Source organism: Cryptomeria japonica, chromosome 8 (genome assembly GCF_030272615.1).
Source record: "Cryptomeria japonica chromosome 8, Sugi_1.0, whole genome shotgun sequence".
Classification (NCBI taxonomy): domain Eukaryota; kingdom Viridiplantae; phylum Streptophyta; class Pinopsida; order Cupressales; family Cupressaceae; genus Cryptomeria; species Cryptomeria japonica.
Window position 1 is genome coordinate 511,189,499 of NC_081412.1, and position 6,000 is coordinate 511,195,498.

The window sequence follows — 6,000 nt, forward strand, 5'->3', positions numbered from 1 at the left end:
AATAAATTTACTTTATTTTATTTTATTCCTAATTAATTAATATCACCTCCCATTGCCTTTTATTTTTTTTTCTATTAGATATCATGAAAGTCTGAGTACAAAAAGATTCAGTGGACTGCTATATAGCAAACTATAGCATATCTATCCTAGCTTACAATACCATTTTATAAAAAGAGACAATTAACTACAGTGCATCTAGATCAACATACAATGACCTTTTGCAAAAATAGGGAGAGTCCGAGTAAACATTCTATAATATAAACATAGAAGTATGCATAGCACTATTTAAACCAACACAATGTATCCATTTGGGTAGCTAGAGTCATAGATATTATCCATCCATGTTGTCCAACCCTGTGCACCATCACTCCACCTTCGCCCCAAAGAACAGGGTCAACATAGGGGTGGATCACTAATTCAACAACTGGAATCTCTTGGAACTAGCCTTGATGACCCTCCTGTCTATTCAGTACTCTCAAAATGTCCTCTAGTCAAATCTCAAATGGTGACTACTCAGCGAAGAATCTGGCCTAGGTGAAGTCGTGAGAAATTTCAGAAGTGTACATCATGGTTGCTCCATCTTGGAGGAATCTCTCAAACTTTCTGCGCGTGAGCCTCATGGCCACCATAACCTACACATTAATATAGTGGAAAATGAGTCTCTTGAGAGACCCATTAAGGTTCCTATCTTTCCATTAAATAAGTTGTCATTCCTATTTCCAGATAAGACATCGAATTGCAGTAGATAAAAGACCAAAAGAAATTAGCAGTTTTATTGAGGCCTTGGATATGACCAATCACAATCTCAAGAACACTAATGTTGGAGCCAATAAATAAACCAAAGATCTTCCATAGTTCTTTAGCAAAAAGACAGTAAAAAAATATATGCTTAACAGACTCAGGGATTCTATAGCAAGAACAGAGACTGATATCTCTACTAATAGTATGGATAGGAAGTTTATGGAGCAGCAGAAGCCAACATAAGTATCTCTTTTTAGGCTTAACTAGTTTATACCACAGGACTTCAAATATTTTTTGCCACCAAACAACATCAAAATTGACACTCCAGCAGGAGTTGGCATGAGAACTGATAGTATTATTATCAACAAGAAAGGAATATATAGCTTTAGCTTTGGTATTGGGGAGTAGAGAACCATTGGGAAACTTGAAAGAAGAACATCTATCACGGTAAAAATAACAAGCTCTGGGAAGACAAAGACTAGAAGAGGCCTATCTAAGCATAGTGTAGGCTTTCTTGTGGGAATGAGGGATGTCAAATCTAGATGCAATTTCATTCCAACTTATGAGATATCCTTTCTCAATAATATATGCTAAGTAGACAATACCCTTATTGGCCCCAACACTTAGCAGAGAAACCTTGCACCAAAGCCAGAGGTTTACCATTGTATTGCATAATCCACCATATGGAGCGTTCACTCCATACATTCCCATCTTCCCACACAAGGCCACTATGAGAGATAAAGCCTCTAACCACTTCCGAGGATTTCCAAATTGATCTAAAGATCGGTGATCCTGATGGTCTAACTTTGAACTCACTGACAATGATATCATAGAGATCCATATCTCTCCACTTAGGGCTCTTCTTGGGAACAAATTTTTTGATATTATGTCTGATCAGGACCTTCCAAGGCTCCTCTCCTTGAAGTGCTCGAAATATCCATTTGGTGGCGATGGATACTCCTTGCCACCTCAAGTCCTTAAGTCCAAGGCCACCTCTACTTTTGTTCATAGCACACCATTTCCAATTGACCACATGCCTTTTCTTTCCACCTTTTCCATCTAACCATATAAATTCCCTGATCATCTTTTGGATATACCCAAATTGATATTTATTGAATAACCATGATGAGGTGTAGTATATGTTGTAAGAAGATAAAAAAAATTTGGTAGACTTGGGCCCTTTCGGCCAAAGACAAATATTGTTTGTTCCATTTTCTCAATTTCTTATCAATCTTACATTTAACCCATTCCCACATAGCTTTTAGATTGGGTTCAACTACAAAAGGTATGCCTAAATATCTTACCAAGTGGTTGGGTCCTCCCCATCTTAGGGAGAACCTTCTGAACCAAGAAGGGGATTGTGTTTCTATTAGGATAACTAGTGAACAACTGAGAGTTGGGGGGGGGGGGGAGGTGAATCAGTTGTTAACAAATTATAACATTTAATCCACTTAATAACCTTTAACTTGATTAAGTACTAATAAAGAAGAAATATATATCGATAAATAATATAAATTAACAATTAAATAGATAATCAATGCAAAGCAACCATACCACATAACACCATGATTTGTACATGGAAAACCCAAAAAGGGAAAAACCACAATGGGAAGCCTACCCATAGTTAGATGATACTTTTGCAGAAAGTATGTGATACAATAAGGGGCCTGCACATGCAGGAAGGCACACTTCCTAGAGCATACTGCTCATTAAAAAAGAGTCTCACTAACTATAGAGAGGCTACAACCATCTCAAAATAAATGGAAAACAATCTAGAATAATGAACTGCCATAAATAGCATCTACCATGCCTGATTACAGTCCCGCTTAAGCTCAATATCAAAGGCCTTTAACCTCTTCCTTAATCCCAATTTGATCACCTATGATCAACCAAGTCTCCTTCGCATATGATATTGCATTTCAAGACCACAAACACTTATTCCATTCCCATGCCACAATTTACAATGAGATCTTACATCAATTAATACAAACCCTAAGGCCTAAACCAATTAGGTCAGCCACCTAAAAGATATTACAATAAGATCATTACATAGATCCATATTACAATGATATGCTACGTCGACTTAAGACTAAAACAACAATAATAAATCCAAAAAAAATCCCGAAACATCCCGATAACATGTAGAGTACACGTTAACATGATACCGGTCCATAACCTAGATAGGCACCAAACCTATTCTAAGTCCACCAAGTCAAAGCAATATCTTCAAGCAGTTGAAGCATGATCAAAGAAAATCTTCAGCATCCTGAAGTCCATGTAGAAGTTGATTATGCATCTTGTCAAGATTCCTCAGTGAGAGCTCTATCGGTAAGTCTTAAACTAGTGCTAGTAAGGGTTTACCAGAGTGTATGATAGCATTTGATTACCAAGTCAATACCAACTAACCAAAACATGCTCTAGGAGCACGTACCACATGTAAACAAACATATTCCATCGATCCAAACATGCTGGAAGTGTCCAACAGATAGTCTCTTCTATTGATAACACTTGATCTTCTACTGGTAACCAAAACTTGTCTGTCGGTAACCAACCATAACAACTAGTATTGACATTAATGACAAACATCAATGAAACACATAATAAATTCATCCAATAATGCCAACAATCTTCCCCTTTGTCATTGATGACAACACCAAATGTGAAAAACATCTAAGCACCAAAAAAATGCCAAACAAGTCTCCCCTTGTGGAAGACAACCAACAATCTCCCGAATATCAAAAACTCTCCCCCTAATGTATACAATTCCTTTTCTTATTTTTCACATCAATATCTCTCCCCCTCTGACATCAATGCCATAAATCTGACAAAAATTTCAAAGCAATAATGTAAACCTCTGAATCTCAAAGCTGACTACTCCCCTTGAGTAGTAGCACCACCCATCAGTGCCAGAATGAATAATATATCTGATAATGCATGCTGGACTGATGACAAACTACATCAATCAAGTCTCTGTTGGAGGGGTAGAAACCCCTAACCTGTCTCTCAAATACTCAAATGATTCCTTAGACAATGGTTTAGTGAATATATCTGCAATCTTTTTTTTTAGTGTTCACATAAACCAATTTGACTTCCTTTCCTTCTACCTTGTCCTTCAAAAAGTTATACTTTATTGATATATGCTTAGTCTTAGAGTGAAATACTAGATTCTTAGACATGTCAATAGTTGCAGAGTTATCACAATAGATAACTATCGGTTCACTACAATTTACCCTGATATCCTTCAACATTTGCTTCATCCACAAGACTTGAGTGCAATTAGTTGTTGCTACAACATACTCAACTTTTGTAGTAGATATAGAAATGCATGACTATTTTTTGCTGATCCATGAAACCAGCTTCTTTCCAAGAAAGAAATCTCCACCAGAAGTGCTCTTCCTATCATCAGTATCTCCTGCCCAATCTGAGTTAGTATATGCACATAAAGTGAAATCATCATTTTTAGAATACCATAAACCATATTCTGTTGTTCCTTGCAAATACTAGAATATCCTCTTTACTGCACATTCATGATTTTCTTTAGGTTTACTTTGATATCTTGAAACAATACTTACTGCATTCATAATATCTGGTCTAGTTTGAGTTAAATATAATAGACCACCAATCATAGACTTATACCTTGTCGGATTTACTGGTGTAGAAGTATCCTTGATAGATAATTTCTCACTTGTCACCATAGGAGTACTTAGTGGTTTAGAATTATCCATACCAAACTTCTTCAACAATTCCCTCAGATACTTAGTTTGACTAGATAAAAATTCCTTTTCCAGTTTGAGTAATCTGCAAACCTAAGAAAAATCTCATCTCACCAATCATGGACATTTCAAATTCATTCTTCATATTGTTAGCAAATTCCATGCACAATTTATCTTATCCTTCAAAAATGATATCATCAACAAATAATTCAATAATCAGAATATTATTATTAGTGATCTTATAATATAAATTACTATCAGCATTGCCTTTAGAAAAACCAAGCTTCAAAATATATTTATCCAATCTTGCATACCAAGCTCTAGGAACTTGTTTCAATCCATATAAAGCTTTCTTCAATCTGCAAACCATATCTTTATCATCTGTCAGTGAAAATCCATCACGTTGCTCAATGTATACTCTTCTTCAAGTTCACCATTCAAAAATGCACATTTAACATCCATTTGATAAACCTTATAGTTCTTATAAGCTGCATAGGCAAGAAATAGTCTAACAGCTTCAATTATAGCTACAGGTGCAAATGTCTCACCATAATCAATTCCTTCCATTTTAGAATATCCTATACAAACCAATCTAGCCTTGTTTCTTATAACTTGACCATCCTCATTCAATTTATTCCTAAAAACCCATTTAGTTCCAATAACATTCTTGTTTTTAGGTCGGGGAACTAAAGTCCAAGTTTCATTCTTTTCTATCTAATCTAATTCATCTTCCATAGGCTTTAACCAATGTTTATCCTTACAAGCTTCAATAAAAGATGTTGGTTCAACTTGAGAAATAAGACATACCTCTTCATTTGTCAGTCTTCTTCTTGTCATAACTCCTTTGTTCCTATGTCCAATGATTTGATCTTCAGAAAGATTTAATCTTACGTACCTTGGTGTCTTCTGAACTTCAGGTTCGGGACTTTGATTATCAGTCACAGTTGAATTTTTTGATTGTGCCAGTATAACTGTCTTAGTTTTGTGTACCAGTTGAGGCATTGTCGGTTCAGTTATGATCAATTCCATTGCCGGTTCCCTGTCATATGACATAGAATGATTTTTGTATTGCTCATCCACTTTCACATTAGCACTCTCCACAATTCTCTGCAATCTTTTGTTATAACATCTATATGCTTTTGTTTGAATTGAATAACCAAGAAATATCCCTTCATCACATCTAGGATCAAACGTTCCAATTGAATCATCTCTTTTGATATACCATTTACTTCCAAAAATTCTGAAATATTTAACAGTAGGTGTATGTCCAAACCGTAATTCATAAGGGGTCTTACCGGTTTCACCTTTGATGTGAACTATGTTGAATGTGTAGACTGTTGTATGTTGGCATATGTCAATTGCAGAGGTGGCTGCCATGATTAAATACCAATTTTGAAGGTAATTGCACCTAACTGTAATATAGATAACAAAGATTCTTTAGAACAATTGGATACATTGTGTAAATATATCTCTAAAAACATTGAGAAAACAAAGGAAGAGTCAGTAAAGGACAAGGTAGAAATTGAGAAACATAAATTCTTTGATG